Consider the following 19,469-nt stretch of genomic DNA (forward strand, 5'->3'; position numbering starts at 1 on the left):
CAATCTGCAAAAGGGGTAGCGTATACCCTGGCTGGAGCCAAATTGTGGCTGCACTTGCTGGCTGCCCAGCCTGTAGCTGCACTGTGGTGCCCGGCTTCCAATCAAGAAGACTTAATGCTGAACTCAGGATTCAGCATTTCCTTTGTCAGGACCTTCCCTTGAGTCTTTCCCCCAGGTTTAGTGACTGGTTTTCACAGTATCTGAGACCCGTCTGTTTCTCAGTGGGTAAAACAGATAACAGGCATATTATAACACATAAGCTTTATCTTCTTAAGAAACCAACATGAAAAACCTCATGTTTTTCAACTTCACCCCCTTTTTTTTCTACACAGGAATTATTCTTGATTTTTGGACTTTTGGAGACCTTGTGTTTGTTTCTCTTGGTTTTTAAAAGAATTCATCCAGGGGAAAAAAATAAATCTTGGTCAAGCTGATGCTGCTTTTCTTGTTCTATCTTCTAGACTCTGACAAGTGCTAGCAATGCTTCATTTAGGGTCAGCATGGAATAAAAAATCCAAAAGATAGTGTCATGAATCCAAGTAACAGACTGGAAAGTGTCCTGAATATCAGTCTCCATTTATCTTACTTCATCCTATAGTGGAGTTCTGGCCGCATTTGGTTTTGTACGTCAGGTCTCCTAACCATGCTTCTGAAATGGTCCCTGTGTAAAAAATGCAGAAGCAGCATTCAGGCAAGGTAAAATCTGCACTATCATTGCATAGCAAAGACCCCAATAAAGATGGTTACACTTGAGTTTGGGGTTGGGTTTTTTTTTTTCACAGAAACCTCCCAAAGGCAATGTCTAACCAAAGCACCCATAACACTAACCTAGCTTTCCTTCAACTTGGTCTGAATAAGCTGTCCTGTTAGGGGCTGCAGATCTTTATCTTGTCCTTTTCACTAGATAAGAACATAGCAGAAATCTCACTGGCAGTATGTTCTTGTGTGTACTTGATTTTATTTCCTTTCTAGCATAAAATATTTCCCAAACTGATGTCTGCAAAATAGCTCTCCACTTTGAAAGCAGTATATAGAATATGATGAGTGAGATGGATCAACACATGGAGAGACTTGGACTCTTCTTTGGTATCTGTTTCCATCTGTCAGAACTGGAAAATAGAAAGTAATGTGAATCAGTTCACATTTAACTGTAATCTCCTCTGTAAGGACTGCCAGAGATGACTTTGGCACAGTCTGCCTGGGCAGGTATCCAAGACTGCTCGTTGTATATGTCTTGACTTAAGGAAGCCTGCAGGCATGAGCACCCAAATGTTTTTGCTTAGAAACGAGTTCCAAAACATTTACCATTGATGTGATCCTGAATTTTGTAAATGTGTTCAATTTTTTTCCCTTTTTGAAAAGGGTTTTCTAATGCTTTAGCTGTCTGATGATATCAAGGAAATTTTCCTTGATGTGCACTGAAAAATGCTGAGAAAACCTGCTTTGTCTCTGTCTCTTCCCCTCCTACTCCAGCTCCTGCAGAAGAGAAGACATCAATGAAAATGTCAGTTCTAAGGTAGAAGATAGATTAAAAGATGTCATAAAGTGACCCTCAAATTAAACAAAACCCGTCATCCCTTGTCTTCAGACTTACCTGTCCTGCTAACACTTAATTCTGTTGCTGTTTGAAGGAGAAAAACCCAACCCACAAGAAAAACCCAGCCAGATAAAAAATAGATATGAATTAATTACAATGTACTCCTCTTAAGTTACAATTCTGCCTCGCCTCCCCCTTCTGCAGCCAGTGAATGGCTAATCAGGAGATGTTGCAGGTTTCTAGAATGACAGGGACAAACAGCAATGAGAAGCTTGTTCCATTTCACCTTTCGTTATGTAGCCTGAGTGATTTGGTAGGATTTCTTATTTGTTTTTAATACAGACCTTGTAAATTAGTATATTGCTTGTATAGTGCAAATATTTCCTTAGGCCAAGCCATTGTCACTTTACTATTAACAGGACAGGTATCGCTAAGTTGAAATATGGTTACAGTGATTGAGGGGGGAGCCTGCTATTGAACATGCCTACCTACATGAGAGAGTGTGTTGAAATTGGAGCATACCTTGTGAAATCTCCATGTTCTGGATAAAATGGCAATGCACCTTCACATAAATACCAGTATTATCCCGGTAGGCCACTATTCTTGGCAAGACTTAAAAGTAAGTAAAGTGAAGTAAAAAACTAAATGAAAACAAAAGCACAGAAACTTACTAAAACTCTCTATTTTTTCAAGTTGTAAGTATATTTTAACATCAATACTAATGCTACCCATAAGGTTGCAACTAGTATTTCAGCTAGAAAATAGGAAATCTGGGGCAAAGCATCATGTCATAGTTTCTCAAAATTTCAGATACCCCAAATTTTCACCTACATTGGAAGTATTTTTCCTTGTCTGTGGTTTAGGAAAAGAGAAACCTGATATTAACCTTGAAAATTGACATCTAGATCTCTAAGTGAGTATGGATCAGCTGTCTTTGCTAAAGCTTCACAGATTTGCATCATCTGAGGAAGTATCCCTGAAGGTATAACACCAAGTGCTGCTGTCTCTTATTGTAGAAGGCACAACAAACCACACTGATAACATTCTAGCCTTGTGACATTGTTTCTTTTTCTCATACCAGCAGTTCAATGCTGTTTTAAAGGTGGATAACTTGGGTTGGAAATATCCTCAGGCAATGTAGGGCTACTGTAGTAATACCTGCACCACTGCTCACCAGAACAATGAGGATGACCAAGAAAAAGGGAGCAAATGAACAAAACCTCCAAATTCTGCCTTCAGGAAAGACATTAGATAAAAGGTCAGAAGGTGCAGCTGCACTTGCCCTAACTTTTGCTCCAAATTAGTTCTGCAACAGAGTCATCTACAGACATGTGCTTTAATTTACACCTTCTGAGTTATCACACTACCCACCTACATCCAGATGAAGCCAATGTCTCATAAACAGGAGAATTTGATTTATCGTATTAATATGTACAGTAAACTAACTCCCCTTCATAGAGAAAAAAAAATTCTTTTTCCTATGTAGTGAGTTAAAAGTTTGCAATTTAAAAAAAAAAAAATTAGTAGATAGATCAAAAATGTTCACCCACAGTTTTGAACCACTAATTCAAATTTTCATTTAATTTCACAACATTAAGAAATGCTAGGTTTTTTCAGCTCTCAGAAGCAAGGTACTTTTTCTTCTTTCATCTACTGTGCCTTATTTTTCCTTCTTGCAATTTTTCCAAGTGTTTCTAAGCAGAAAACTCAAAGTTAAACAAGTGGTTACACAACTTATCTGTACAAACTTGTATTTCTCTTGCTTTCCTATCAATACAACCAAGAAGAATTTATGGATAATGCTACATAATCTTAACTCAATCTGCAGTTAGTATGCTTACTCTGGCTAAATTCTCACTATTTTACCACCATCTCCTCTCCAGGCTGTCTTCCTGTAGACAATCCAAAGAAACCCTAGTCACTCAAGTTTGGAAAGGGTTTTCCAACAAACTACAAAGAAGTAATTTTCAGACTGAAGCAAATGTACTGATACATCACAGAAACAGATTTTTTAAATAGAGTTGTGTGAGATAAAATGGGTGTTTAATGTAAATTAAGTTGTTTTTACATCCAACACAGCACAACCTTAGCTAAAATGTTCATCAATCTAAACAGAATTGTTAGAATCACTTTTCTTTCACCCTTAGGAATAATGCAAAATCAATACATGACTGGTGCATGATTAGCAATCTTACATTACGTTTTCAAAGAGAAAGTTTTTCACATGAGTTTCCCCGCACGTCTTGATGGAAGCAGGTTGTAGAGATAGAATGTGTTTGAGAATATTTAATGAAGTTTGGTTCAAATACTGGTATCGTTCAAAATTAGGAAGACAGAAGTGATCTAATGTAACTTCCTTTTAAGCTCATTTCAGCTATGCTCCAACTGAAACAGATGTCTCTTCTTTGTAGGAGAGTAGGAAGGTTAGGGCTCACTGTTGGCATGATTTAGATTAAGGATATTGTGTTTTGTCAGTGGAAAGAAAGTGGTTGGATTCACAGGGGTATCTAAGATACAGTCTTTTATATTAAAAATAACAAAACAGTATTTCTTTTTACCTACATTTTGTTTCTTTAAGACCTGTTTTCAACAAAAAGAGATGCATGCATGTGTGTATGAACATATATATATGTGTGTGTAGAAAAATACTTCAATTCTGATTTTTCTTTTTCCTCCAAACATAGAATGCTTATTTATACTTGTCATTCATTATTTTGCACATCCCAAAGCCACTAAAACAAATGTGACCCTCGGCTGAAAGCAACAAAATTGCATGTCCATCTATAAAACACTGTTTTGCTTGGGGCAATACATCTTGAGCAAGTGTATAGCAAATCTCAATGCATTTTAATATTAAAAATTTAAGCCTGGAGAATGGTCTTATCCGGTTCCCAGGCCCCCTTTTCAGCCCTTTGGGAAACATCTTTCCTAATGTATTGCAAATAAGTAATCAGGAGGGAAATATGTATATATATAATAATATGCATTACTAAATGGATAAAGTATCTCCAAATACAGCTATGTCATGCTTGATACATATGCCTGACAACAAGCAGCCTGTCACTGAAATGGAATCATGTATATTTAATCCTGTCAGAGTTAGCCAAATCCTGCCTGACCAGTGCATCTTTCACTAGACTGCAAAATTCATAAGGAGGGGTGACTCTGGGGTCAGTGTTTCCTTCTCCTGGCTCTTCTCCAGGTCTAGGATCCCATTCTCAAGGTACCGAGTCACCCTCTTTCCCCCGTACCTCTTTACTTTTGTTAGAGCCAGTTACAAGTGTTTCTATGTAGCTCAGCCAGACACTAACTATTCCTGTGTCTGAAGACACAAAGAGAATTTGTTGGTTTCTTAGATTCCCCCCCCCCCCCCCCCCCCCCCCGCCCCGCACAGGGATTGTGAATCAGAGGTTTACTGTGGACATAACCTGTTGCAGCAGGGGGAGTGTGTGATAGCAGTAGTTGCATCCAGAACTACAATCTCCAGTTTCTAGAGGCCCCTAAGAACATTATTATGCACTAGAAGTTTCCAAGTCTCAACTACTCAGAGCTATCAATCTTTTTTGACCTCCCTCTGTCCAAGCAGACAAGAGCTTGACTTTTGTTCCCAAGCCTTGCCAAAGCTGCGTAAATTTGTTAATTCCATGCTGACCTAACCACATCTACAGGCCTTCTGGCTGGTTAGGAGATTATTTCATTTGCCTGAAGAAAAATCCTGTACAGATAGCTCCACGTGGCATCTGGAGTGACTGTTACATATAATTGGTGAATTACGGTATCTCTTCTCTTTTCCTTTCCTGTCCCATTCCCTTTTCAGATTTTTCCCCTATTCTAGGTGACAGTTTGAGCTGTTAGGTATTGCTTTTGCAAGGAACTTTTCAGCTGCTCCATATATTAATCTCTCTTATTTGGTCTTAATGACCATATTGTATACACAAGATCCCATTAAAACCACTTATCACTTCTTAAGGCTCTCCCCTTAAATAGCTCACAGTTTTTTAAAACCTGTAGCTCTTTTTGATTAACCAATATAAGGAGCCTCATAATTCTATAACTTTCCCATCCTATCTGGAAACCTATAAATTTTTGTATGGCATTGCATTTCAACATCCTTTTTTTTCCAGATTTCTTCCTCCCTCCCACCACTATGTGTGTACATTTTAGGTCACTATTTTCATCATCTGGTCCTAGGAATGTCCCTGGTTGGAGCACCTACTTTCATCTTTTAATTCAAATTTTAATGAAGAAATAGTCTTGTCATTGTGTGGAAGCTTATAACTTGGCATCTTCAAGACTTGGCCTGACCAAACTACGTTGCCGTCCTTACGAAAATTGACATATAATATGTGTATGTTGCACTGATGTATCAGCTTGTCAATTTTTGTCTAAAAGAAATCCAGGAAGACGAATATTTTTTTAAATAAAAAAGAGAACTCAACTGTTAAATGTGGCATTGCACATCTTTTGGAACAAACCCTGTTCACTTTATTCTCATTTGTATCTTCATTCATTTCTGACAGGTCCTTTCATGTTATTTGATGAGCAGTATTTGAACTCTGTCAGTCACTACCTGTATTATTAGGTTAAGAATAGAAACAAATAATTATATTGCCATAAAGGTGTCTCTGCAGGGTTTCTTTAAGAAGCAGATTTCCTGATTAAAGCAACTCCTGGCTCCTTTCATTTTTGAAAGGCTTTAAGCAATCTGAAATGTTGCTTTGATTCAGTCATGATAAGCAAGTACATGCAGAAACACTGCAGTACAGAGCTGCTTTTTATACTGTGGCTTTTTACAAAGGTTTAAATTACTAATCCTAAACGAGTGTCTTAGAAAAGGGAGAATGCCTCTCGCTTGTTGCAGCAACAGTCTTTTCTGCCTGCAGTAGGCAGGACATTGACCTCTACCTGAACAGCCCGAGGTAAGAGGAGTAGCCACTGGAAATTATTTATAACCTGACCAGCTCATTTAGTTTCATCCTCTGAGGCCCTCAGAGTCGAACTGACACAGCAATAATGGCCAGCGAACTTTTGATCCAATTAATTGTTAATGAGAGGTTTGATTAGCAAATAAAGGGCCTATTAGGTTAGCTGATTGTCTTTCTTTCACAATACTAGAGGTCAACTTTTTTTCCCCCCTCACTGAAAGAAAAGTACACTGTGTACTCTAGTTAAATTAATCACATGCTCACAGGTGTTGAGTAAAGTTGATTCAGGAAAACAGTCAGTTTAGACATCTGTCTGTAACTGTGAGAATGCAATAGGTGTTCTCTTTTTTTATGGGTAGGGTTTGGGGTTTTTTTAGCTACTTCTTAATTCAATTGCCCTCACCTTTCCATGTCTGCAAAATACAGCATTAACCCATCCTTCTCCTTGTCCTGCTTTCCTTCAGGCTTCACTCACAGTTGTCTTTAATTATTCTTCTGGAATTCTCAGTCAGTTTCAGATTAATTAATTCTTCATATGTATTTAAAATCTCCCAGTGTATATGCAAACACCATTCCAGTGCATGATGTTCTATTCCTGAAAATTTCCCTCTGACTTATGACACACTCCTGTAAAGTTACAATGACTAAAGAGAAATGGAAGATTAAGGACAAAACTGAAGTACAAATGACACCTATGCAAATTAAGAGTATTTTGATCTCAGTGCAGCCATGCTGGATTTATACTGGTGTAAATTTGACATTAACAAATTGATCCCTGTAGAGTAGCTTTTGTTATCTGAACACTTAATCTTCTTTCATAATATCAGTAGTGCTTGAAAACAGAATACTGCTCACTGCGTCTTCCCTCCAGTCTCTGTAGTGTACAGAAAGCCACAATTAGAAGAACACTAAGGTTGTCATCAAGCTTTCAGATATTAAAAATCTGAAGATGTGGTTGTCTGGTTTGCAGGGTGTGATGTAGTCTTTAATTACATGATCACATTCTGTTTTTCTGTGATTCAGCTCATGGGATGGATGGACGTTAGCAAAAGCAGCAGCTCCTCAGTGCTTCTTTTCACCCTTGTTACTTAATGAAGGCTCACGGCGTTTACTGAGTGCTCTCTAAACCTTGCACACATGAGACAAATGGTAATTTTGAGATGATGTATCAGGGTCATCATTCTAATACTGAATTATGTAGCAAACTATCAAAAAGCAATGCAGAACAACATAGTACAGCTATTTCTGTTCGAGTTTAGTTTGGGGGGCACAGGGGTTGTCTTTTTTTTTTTTTTTTCTTTAATAGGAAAAGCTGAGATACAGAAACGCTAATGCAGGAAGTTTAGGTTGACTCTTCATTCTTGGAGACATGTAGGGAGGCAACCAAAGCATTAGTGACAGTGCATGAATTTGAGCTTTGCTGTGGAATCTGCATACTGAGGTTTGTAGCTCTTTCTCAGCTAGTGGAGCTTCAGAGAGGACATTCAGACTGTTTAGCGAAAGACAACATTTGTAATGAATTAAGACCTGTGAAAAAATCATCCCTTTTTATGTTGATGGCTACTTCAGCAGCTTGGTAGTCCACCTTGGCTACACCCATGCTCTTATTTTTCTTTGTTTTCTGTTTGCATGCATATGGGCTGGTTTCTATGTATGTGCTTGCTGTTCTCTAGCTCTCCACTACCTCAGAGCACAGGTTTTACCAATGTAAATGTGAGTACCCAGCAATTTTGCAAATCAGAGACCTATAAAACAAACAGTATATAATTAATAACCACCTACAAAAAGTTTGGTTGGAATGAGTAGACCAGACTCATTAAGGACTGGTATGACAAGAGGCAAGGTTTAATCCAGTTCTCCAAGGCTGCTTTAGCAACAAAACTTCCTGTAATCTTCTTTGATGTACTAACTACTCTCTGTCAGACAAGTTGTTTTCAGGTAAGGCTGCTCATGCATTGAGACCTTGACTTTGCGGAGCTTCTGCTTTTCCGTGGCTTTTCTAGGTTTCACATATTCTGCACATAATTCCTAGATCTTTGTAATGAATTAAGACTTAGAATTTATGTCTACCATTGGCTGAACTAAAACCTTCACGACTGCTGCACAAATCTTTATCATATCTCACATGACTGCTAACTGTAACATCAGTAGCAAGGTTTTGTCCTTTGCATAGAGACGTTCTTAGAGGTAAATGAGACCCATAGTTTGCTGAGGGCTTTTGCAGAACTGTTTTTGACCTTTGAGATACAGCTGAGGCCCTGGGAGCCCCAGTTCTTTGCCAGCATCTGATGGGAATATTCTTTCTTCTCTACCTTGGCCAGGCAGAGATCTTCTCGTTCTCAGGCTTTAGAAAGCCTTATGCTTTACTTCCCCATCCTTCACTGCAGTCCGAATCCTGCTTTTAGTACATAAGTTTAATTAATTCACAGTCTTTTTCTTCAATCAGGCCCTTAGGACTTGTCCTTATTTAGTCAACCTTATGTCTGAAACATTGTTTTTCTGACTTTATATGTATGGCTTTACCCGTGTAAGTGCATCCAAAAGCGCACGTGTGTGTGCAGCTTGAGACATGCACCCAACAGTTCAGATTTCTTCAAGCTGTAAGTAACTGAAAGCAGCCTTTTATAATGAAAAGTAGTACAGCCTAAGCCAATGCTACCAGCTTGATGTATAATAGACACATACTTTCTCAGGGACATGATGTTTTGTCTTTATGCATCCTGCATAACAACTCCCTTTGCACACACCTCTACTGAATATGAAGGGCAAGCCAGTGAATGCAACCAACATGATGGCCTTGCAGTATGGATGGTAATTAAAAGGAAAATTGCAGAAACAAATTTTGTTTCCTTTGAAGCTAATGGCAAAATCACCTGATTTGACTGGGTTGGCAAATGCTCTGTAAAAATTAGTTACCACATATAAAGATAGATAATGAAGACATATGTATTAAATAATATAATACAATTTCGGAAATCCATTAGGAGATGTATATAATAACACAGGAAGAGACAACTGAAAATATCTAAATGGGTCTGAAAGATGCATTTCAAGTTGAGCTGTCAGTTGAAATGGAGAATCCAAGAACTAGAGAGATGAAGACTGCTCAAAACGAGATCTGAATAATCGTAGATTCTGATTGCATGAGATGTGAGATGGCAAGCAGAGCTTATGAGGAGATCAATGTAAGTAAAGCATGCAAAGCCAGCCCGGTTGTGCTGTGTGTGGATCACCTTCAAATTGTGAGAATAACCTTAAGGAACATTTGGTGAGTGCTTTTGGAGGCATAAAACCAGAATCCTGGAGGACAGTATGTGGCTGTGGTGTTTTGATGTTACCTTGGAAATCTAAAACCCTTCTGAAGTCTCACTGCTGACATAGTCTTTGCTGACAGCCTTCTGACGAAATCTCTGCCACAGACTTCCTACATTAGTCTCTGTGCTTCAGATTTCATTTAATTTTACTTCACATTGAGTCTCTTTTGAGCACAATCCTCTCCCTATGTCTTTTTCCCCCATTATTCTTTAAAGTAATATATACCCACCTAGTATTATAGAAAAATAACAAGTAACAAGAACAGAACTAATTAAAAAAAGAAAAGGGAATCACTTATAAAATGGTTTTGGTAACAGTGTAAGCAAGAACTGAATGACATAAAAATGTATGTCTGCTCTACTAAAGGAAACATAGCTACCTCTCCAACTTTCCCTCCCTGCCCACCTCCCCTGCCCCACCACCTCCCCCCAGTTCTTGGAATCTGCCTTTGTTTGCATATTGTATGGATATGAAACATTAACACTTTTTTTCCCCACAACATAGTTTTACTCTTTTTTAGATCAAAATGAGCAGTATTTTCAACTTTCTACATTAGGCTTCATGAAAATATTGTCTGTAAGCAAAAGGATCATTAAAGTTCATATTCATTTCATAAAGCAGTGTAGCAGTTTCATTGCATGAGGCATTATTATAATTTTTTTAAATAATAAAACCTAGAAAAAATAGCAAAGAACTAAGTGTGATATGTTCTGTTTAAATTATTGGTTTGTTATTAGAATTTGTTTTGGCTGCTCCATAGCCATCCTATCAAAGTGATATAATCTCACAATTAAAATGACTAATTTATTTCCTTGTGTTCCCATTATTATTGAAATTGGCCAGTGCTACTCTCGAATAGATGCCAAAGCTCTAATAGACTCCAGTGTAACAAAATATTTTGTCTGATTTTATTTTTCAATTTTCATTACACCAATACAAGAAAACATTTAACCTAAGATCAGAGAACAAATGTGTTACTAAATAAATTCAGTGGGTATATTCGAAGGCAGCTTATAGAAATTAATTTTTGGAATATAGAGATTTAGGAAAAAAAGAGACAGTTTTATTTATGTAAAGAACATAACCTGATAATGAGTGATTTATACTTGGACCATGTCCAGTAAGTTCTCAATCCACTGGAGAGTTTCCAACCTAGTGAGAATATGGAAGAGGGTTTACGAAGGGAAATGAGAGGTATACTATGTTATTTATGAGAAGAGGGGGTGGAAGGACCAGTACACTTTTCAGCTGGGCATTGCAATGTACAGGGTGTACACACCACAGTGTTTCTCCTTCGTCTTTCCAAAGCCACAGATGAGCGTATTCATAGACAATTGGAGATTTGATTACACAGATCACAGTGTGAAAATGATATGGTTTGGCTGTTATCACATATGGCTAAACACGAGCTATAAGAGAATAGACTGAAGGCTGATACACTTCCTGTGAGTTTAGTATCTCAGTAGCCTCTTGACACCTTCATTAAAGGTGGTTGTTTGGACTTTCTATGGATGGAACATACTTCTTCCTGATTTAACATAATAAAGCACTCTTAACTTGTTACTGTCTGAGGTTGTTAGAAAGTTGTGAACTGTATGGAGAAGTGATTATTCATAAAAACTAATCCCTATCCTCCCTCTTTGCTAAACAGGGAAGGATCCCCAAAGAAAGTGTCAAAGTTAGGTCCTAAGTTTAGGTGTGCAGAAACACTCTCTTGAAAAGCATCTGTGTCTGCATAGACTGGGAAGCTTCCTTGTGAAGAATATCCCTACCAGGCTAACGCACATCCCTATTGACGATCCCCAGACTCACTGCACAAAAATGCAACCTAACTGATGAAACAATTACCCCAATGTTTTCAAGGTTTATTCCTCATTTTCCCTCAAAAAGATGTTTTAGATATTAAAATTTCATGTTGAACATTATCCAACCCTTTGATTCTTAACAAAACTTAGTTCCTGTGAGCATGCTGCCAGACCCAGAAACTTGTAAAATACAAAGCTGTATCATACCTCAAAAATAAGTAAACAACCTTGAATCCTATTTTTTTTAATCTTTCATTGCTGCTACACAAAATTGTGCATTGTGAAAAATTCTATTTCTCTCCAATTTATTGAATCTGCACTTGATACTCCTCTCCTCTTGTGAGAAGAGATCCATATTCATATTTATTTTGCTCTAAATTAGCTACTCGCTTATTGACCCTAAATAGTTATCATCTCAGCTGGAAATATATTAGAGTTCTAGTTGCCAAACAAATATTCAGCAAAAGATGAATAAAAGCATATGGGGAGGAAAAACCCACAAAGTTTTCACTGCCAATATAATGGAAGGCATTCTGGCGGACAGCCATCTGCACCCGCTGAACAGAGGGATCCTGGGATGACATTGATCGATTTAACAGTAGGAAGGTATTAATGATATTCAGCTCTGATGGCTGAGCCACTTCACACTCATTTGCATTTCCATTCATCATCTCAGCATTTATCATTATGAGGCGAATGCCAGAACTAATTAAAGTCTGGGCTAACAGGGTGACATGGGAGTCCAGCCGCTACTTATACTGAGGAAATATGGGAAACTTTCCAGCAGGAAGTACACCAACCTTACACCAAACCCAATTAACTTAATTCCTAACTAAACCATTTGAGGGCCCTTCATTTGAATAAACTAAAAAGCTGGATTGAAGTTACACCATGTTTTTTTCTCCTAGTGTTCTAGTAGTTTCATGACTCGATAACATTGTCTTATGTGGACATTTGAGAGACTTCTCCTCAGCTATCCCCCACCAACTTTGTTATAGCAAACACAGATAAAATTTCAAATTCTACCATAAAATTTAAATTTTAAATATAAATTCAAACATAACTGGGGGGGGGGGATGACCTAAAAATTGTGAATACTCAAGTAAAAAAAGATAATAAACCCCTGGAATATTCTGAAATCTATTATTTCTGTTTACATATGATGGTTAGCAAACACCCTCTCCAAATATATAAAATCTATCTTAGTCTGTTTTCTGGCACAACAATAAGCAATTTTTCTTCTTTGCAGGCCAAGGCTTGCTTGGCATACTTTCACACACTGTTCTGTTAACCTCACTGAGACAACCCCTGTGAGCAAAGAGACCAGAATTCAATCCTGGGTATGTCTTGGTTAATCTTTTGGTTTCAAGAATTTCTTGCTGATAGCTCAAATAGTTATAGGGGTACTGTCATACTCCACTTAGGTCAGGTCTCTAGCACCTTTAGGTTCCTTTGATGTTTCCAGACAGAAAGAACAAATGTGATAGAAGAAAGTTGTAGTAGTAGAGAAATATACATAGAAAAGTTTTGTGAGTAAATTATTCCTTTTACATTTTAGATTTTGGCTGGATATGTCTATAAGTACAAAAGTAATCTTTTCAAAAACAGATTTTAATAAAAATTATCCCTACCAGTAATTTCAAAAGCCGTTTTATATAGAGAGACATTTGATCTAGGCTCTGGGTAACACAGCATCATTTCCTGGCCTAAAGGAATTTATCTCCCTTAGTAAAACACGTAACACCATGTGAAATATCTAGTTCCCATGTCCATAATGAACCCTCCATAGTTTTCTGTCTGACACACATGTAGGAGCAGATATGGCTTTTATGGTCTTCTACAGAGGCCTTGATGGTTTTAAAAGGGATGCAAGATCTTTATCTGTCTATTGACATGGCTCCATGCACATCCACAGATAGGAGAAAAGGTAGTGCTTCTGTGGGAAATGATGAATCTCTCCAACATTGGTTCAAAAGAGTCATGAGATTCATAGATCACTACCAAATCTTTGTAAATCCTTCTCAAACTTTGTGAGACAGTGATCTTATGGTCTTGGTATGAAGTTCCTTTTAAGCTGAAACTCAGCCTTTGCTCCTTTCAAGTTTTTAGCAATTTCATTACATAGCTCCAGCTGGAATACATACAGGTTAGACAGGCACAGATGAACTGGTCAGGCACTTTTTACCAGGCATTGATGAAAAATATAGGCATTTTATAAAAGCAGAATGAAGAACAGTGGTGGGTAATTTTAATTTTTAATTTAGTCTTCCATTGTGGTAACAACTTTATCCTCTTCCTGATATACATTTCTGACCCATTCACATGACCAGGCACTGTGTAGCCTGTAAAAAAGATCAATGAACAACGAAGGGTTAGATTATATTGACTTAATGTTGATTAGTTTACACTGGGTTGTCTGCTGCAAAAGATGTCAGAGCTGTTGTAGTTTATTAGCTCCCATCAATTGAACACTGGCTTAAATTAGTACATGAGACTCTTCCTTTCTGTAATGCAATTTCAACTTGCTCTTCATGCTTAGCTTTCCTATCTATACTTCCGTGTGACAGCTGTTACAACATTTTTCTCCATCAGAGAAAAAAAAAAAGAAACAGAGTTTAAAAAGCTCAGAGTACTTTTTAGGTGCCACTTGTATGATCAGTATGATCTTCGACACCGGTTATATCAGAAGTGTTGTTCAATGACAAACATATCTTGTAATCACCCCAGGAGATGGCAGCTTGTAATTAAAAAAAACCCAACAACTTTACTAGGTCATGAGAGTGCTGTCAAAAAATCCGTTGCAGCTTTCAGAATTTAAGATCACAGATATGAACAAATTATGATTTCTTAAAAAAATATTTGCTGTTACCAAAAAACCTGTGAGAAATTTAGTTCTGAAATAGCTCTAGCAGATAGGTCCAATAATAGCATTTTATTATCTTTGATGAGAGAGAAAGAGCAATGACTTAAAATCATGGAATGGCTGAATGAGAAGGGACCTCTGGAGGTCATCTGGTCCAATCACCTTCTCAAGCAGCCCCACCTACAACTGCTCGTCCAGGACCATGTCCAGGCAGCTCTTGAATATCTCTAAGAATGGAGACTACACAAAGTGCTCGGGCAACCTGTGCCAGTGCTCAGTCCACCTCACAGTAAACAACTTTTTCCTTGTGTTAAGGAATAAACAGGCCAGAACAGGTTTTTGTACTCAATTCTGTCAAGCAGCAGTATCTTTGCCACATACTGGGCAATCTTCTATCTGTGTCCATTCTACCATTAATAGCAAATACCTTAAAGCATGTTAGAAAAGTATAGAGGTTACTGTCAGAAATACAAAATGGGTATTACACAAAACTGATTTAGAACATGATTGATCCAAATAAAGGAGTTGGCAGAGGAACAACTGCTGAAAAGAGGGCCTGTAGGAGGTCAAATATGGCAAAGATTAAAGTTTGCACTTGAAAGTAGAGCTATTCATAAGAGAGTTCAAACTTTATATATATGAGGTCTGATTCATAATTTGAGTGTTAATAATTCTCTGTTATCAGAAAATAATTTTAGACTGCTTGGAATATCTTTGTCAAAATACAGTTGACATCTTTTGACTTGGGTTTTCATTGAATATTTGGTTTTCAAAATAATTGAATTTCATGATCAAAAAACCCCATAAATTTTATTTCTTCTAAAATATCAAAATCCTAAGTGACAAGGATAAAATGAAGACTCCTTGTGTTGCTAGATCTCTAGTGAGACCAACATCAGCATTATTTTCAAACCTGTATTATCTAAAGTAATTATTTGACATATATACACCATAACAAGATGTCTGTTAAACATTCTTTCCCTTTCAATAATTTGATCTAGTCAAGACACATGTTCACTTTCATAGCTATTGGATTACTGAAATTCTTATCCTATGCACCTGCATCACCTCATTGTCATTCTTCTTGTCCTCTTCCCCTGTGTTCATCTGACTTTTAAGCTCATGTATTCATTCATGATAAAACTGCATCTGTATACAACATAGGGCAGAAAGTCTCTTTTACTATTTTTTAGACAGGACAAAGACATCTAGAAACCACTTCAACTTTTTAACTCAGAGAGATGCAATAAATAAGATAATGTGACACAATTTCTGTGCATCCTGAGTATGATATATGATAAATATAGATGAAATTGATCCTTATTCTGATCTGATTATTTCTGTATGAAAATTCAGTGAAGAATTGTCATTTGGACATTTAAATAACTTAAAAAAGAAAAAAAAACAATCCACCCAAAACTAGAATGTCAAGGATATTAGTCTTAAAAACTTGTTATAAAATTTCAAATTATGATTAGATTTTGGAGAAAGTATATTTTAACTTTCTCTTTGCAGAAAGAACTACTGTTTTAGTACAGGCTTTACCACAAATTTTTATTGATTGAGGTTTCTTGTAAACCACCTCACAAATTGCTGTCTTCAAATGTCCTGAAAGCATCTAACAGAATAAAACTGGTGGAAAGTCTGATACTAATTATATCTGTGGCTTCTGTTCAGTTATACTTCACCTAAAAGAACTGATGTAAGGAAGTAAAAACCATAGAAGTACATCACTTAATCTCAAGCTAAGCATACATTGTCTTGTAGAAAAAAACAATGATTTTGTTAGAAGCTTTATTATGAGTTATATTTTTTTGCAAGTATTTAAAATCCCACATCCAGAGTTTATTTTTTTAGTTACTAAATTCTTACTACAGCCAGAGGAAATAGAGGTATAGATAAATATATTCTAGATAATACAATGCAACTTTTCTAAAATAATACCAGATCAGATTATCATTCTGGCTTCATTTACATACTTATATTTAACTTCTTAACCAATGAAATACGATAAAATAAAAAAACAGTTTATTTTATTAAAGGAGGCTTCTATACAACATGATCTAAATAAGCCTTTTTCTGTGTCTTTTAATATTAAACTGGTAGCACAAAAGATTGAAAGAAGGTTGAGAATTGTAAAGATTGTTCTTAGTCTAGCCATTAAAATGGTCGAATATGCTATAATGCCTGAACTTGTCTCTTCTTTAAGCCACAGAGATTATTCATTAACTGAATTTTTGTACATAGGTGTTTTCAGGATCTGGCCATTTAAAAGGTTTCCATGGAGAAGTAATCAGAACTGTTCTGTATGACGATATTTATTATTCATGGTCCTACTCTAGCAGTAAAATAGCTAATAAAATGATCTTAAAGAAAGAAACACTGCAGCAAGCATTCTGTGGCTCTTTTGTAATGGCTAAGGACTTCACATTCACTTGTGAAAGTCTCTATTGCTCATTGTGTTCATGTTTATGTATTTACACGAACACATAATAAAGATTATTTTTTATCTCCTTTTCATGATCTTTTATAGGGAATAAACAGCATCACATAAATATGAAAAATAACACTTCTGGAAAAGGGAAATATAGTCCAATCCCAGTAAGAGTAAGCACAGCAATCGTTATAATTGTAAAACTGAACTACCCAGATTGGTTGATAAGTGGCATGTCTTCTCAAGGTATGAAGCTGAAAATAATCCTGGATGTTACTGCATACAAGAACTACTGTTCTTATGAAGTATTACAGTAACAAGCCAAGGAAATAATAGTAAAATATCAAGTCAGTCCCTTGGAAAAAAAAACAAAAACTCAACAAGCCAAAAAAAAACCCCCCAAAAACAAAGAAAGAAAGAAATAACTTTAAACAACTTGTTTTCCCTGTCTCCTTTTTGTGATAAGGGAATAGTTTCGTGAACACTGTCAGCCTTATGCCATATGTTCCAGGAAACTAGGGACCCTTGAAGAAGAAGAGGCTTTTGAATTATTGATCAATGATTAGCAAATGCAATCGAAATTGTAGACTTGATGTTGTGCAGGGATTCATAATTTATGAGTGGACAAAATAGTAGGTAGCAGAGGTAGTGGTAGGTGATTTCAGCCCCCATATTGATTACTTAAAACAACAGGAGGTAAGTGTAGTGTGACAGACAGAACAAAAACTGACAGCTCACTGCCTGTCCATCACTACAGACTGAGCGCTGGGGGAATAAAGCTTACTGTAGAAGCAAATACATTTCTATTGTGTGTCTTTGATCATTATGCTGTTCCACTAGACCAAAGGACATATTTGTTTATAATTTATGTATTCTCTTACTATAAAAGATTGATAGCATCCTATTAGATACCACTGTATCTAAATATCCAGATAGTTTGTACCTGTAACAGCTTGAGAAGCAATATTGTGAAACATTTGCATAGTCTATCAAGCAAAGGTAAAAACCTGGGAATGATAAGGAGATGAGGTGTGCCTGGCACCAGCCTAAAAGTCAGTTCTGTTTTCCATCCTTTGTTGCTGTCTGCCAGCTTTTCTTGGGCTACTGGAATTCTTCTTTATAGATCAGCCCTTGAGAGCACTAATTTTATGGGTTGATGAAAGAGGAGTAAACAGGGGTAGGTAGACTTCCAGTCTCCAGGTCACAACTGGATGATCATTTCTGTATCTGAGCAATCTCTGTGCATATCAACAGAGATAGACTTCATCATTCCTGAACACCTGACAGCAGCCTGAGACTGAACGGGGTGATCTGGGGACATTTTGCTGGCAACTGATAGCCTATTTGGTTAGAACTATGCTGCTACAAAACCAAGGCAAAGGACCTGCCAGTGGTCCTTTGCTGCATCATAACAGGGAGGTGTGCCTGCACACGTATGGTCTGAACAAGTATTTTCTCTTCTCAGTCTTCACTGTAAGTCAGAATGACACAAAATTACTCAACAGCCTTATTGAATAAAAATGATATTAAAAAAAGGAGAAAGATAAAAAAATAAGGACTGACATAAATATATGGACTTGTGACTTTGAGGCAAACTGTATTCTGAATTAAATTTGTAGCATGCAGTGCTGTAAGTGTCCTTAAAAAAACCCCAGTGATTTGAACAACAAAAAGGCATGCAATAGAACAACAGAAGTTTCCACTGTTAAGACAGAAGTTGGAGTAAAAAAGATGTCTGTGAAGAACAGGGATGTGGACACAAAGTGTAGATGACTGCCCACCAACAGAAAGATGTGTAGGAAAGAGGACACTGAGTATATTATTCAAGTCACAGAAAAACAGGACAATTCAAGGAAGGCTGAGTGATTAATTGCCTAGGATCGGTATCTAAAGACAATATTCACCAATATGTCCTCTTAGGATGTGCAGTAACCTGGTTACATGAAAAAATTAATTTGGTAAATGTGCTCCATTGAAAGATTTTGAGGAAAACGAACCCTATCTGCTGGAGAAAATTAAGAGAGAACACAAGGGTTCATGCAAATATATAATTTACCTGATGAGTTACCTTCAAATAACATGAAAATCTGATACTTTTATTGTAAACAGCATGACATGGTGTAGCCTGTTAGTCAAAATCAATGTTGGAATCATGACCACAAAAAATAGACACTCCACAAGAGATACTACCTAGTTCTGTTTGCAAATACTGCTGTCTCTAGTGACAATAGTTTTCAGCTGGAGGAGGAGCTAGATAGAAAGAATGAACATATTACTTAAGCAACAAAAGTGACCCTGCAAACACTTTTGCAGAGGAAAGGTATATCTTTGTCTGCATGCTCATAGAGAAAGGTGCTAGTAGAGAACATACATTCCCTGAGTTTAGCAGCTGTATTTTTTTGCAGCAGCTAGCAGAACAATATCCTCCTGGTTCACTGCTTCTAGTAGATCTTTAAAGTTCCACTTCACTTTGACTACATACAGGTGGTGACATTGCTAATGCATTTTGGAAGACAGAGATTTCCCCATTTTTGTCAGTTTTCATCACATCTCCTCCAAGGAAAAACTAGCATAATTAGTCTGGACTATA

The sequence above is a fragment of the Gallinula chloropus genome (genome assembly GCF_964237585.1).
Source record: "Gallinula chloropus genome assembly, chromosome: 2".
Taxonomy (NCBI): Eukaryota; Metazoa; Chordata; class Aves; order Gruiformes; family Rallidae; genus Gallinula; species Gallinula chloropus.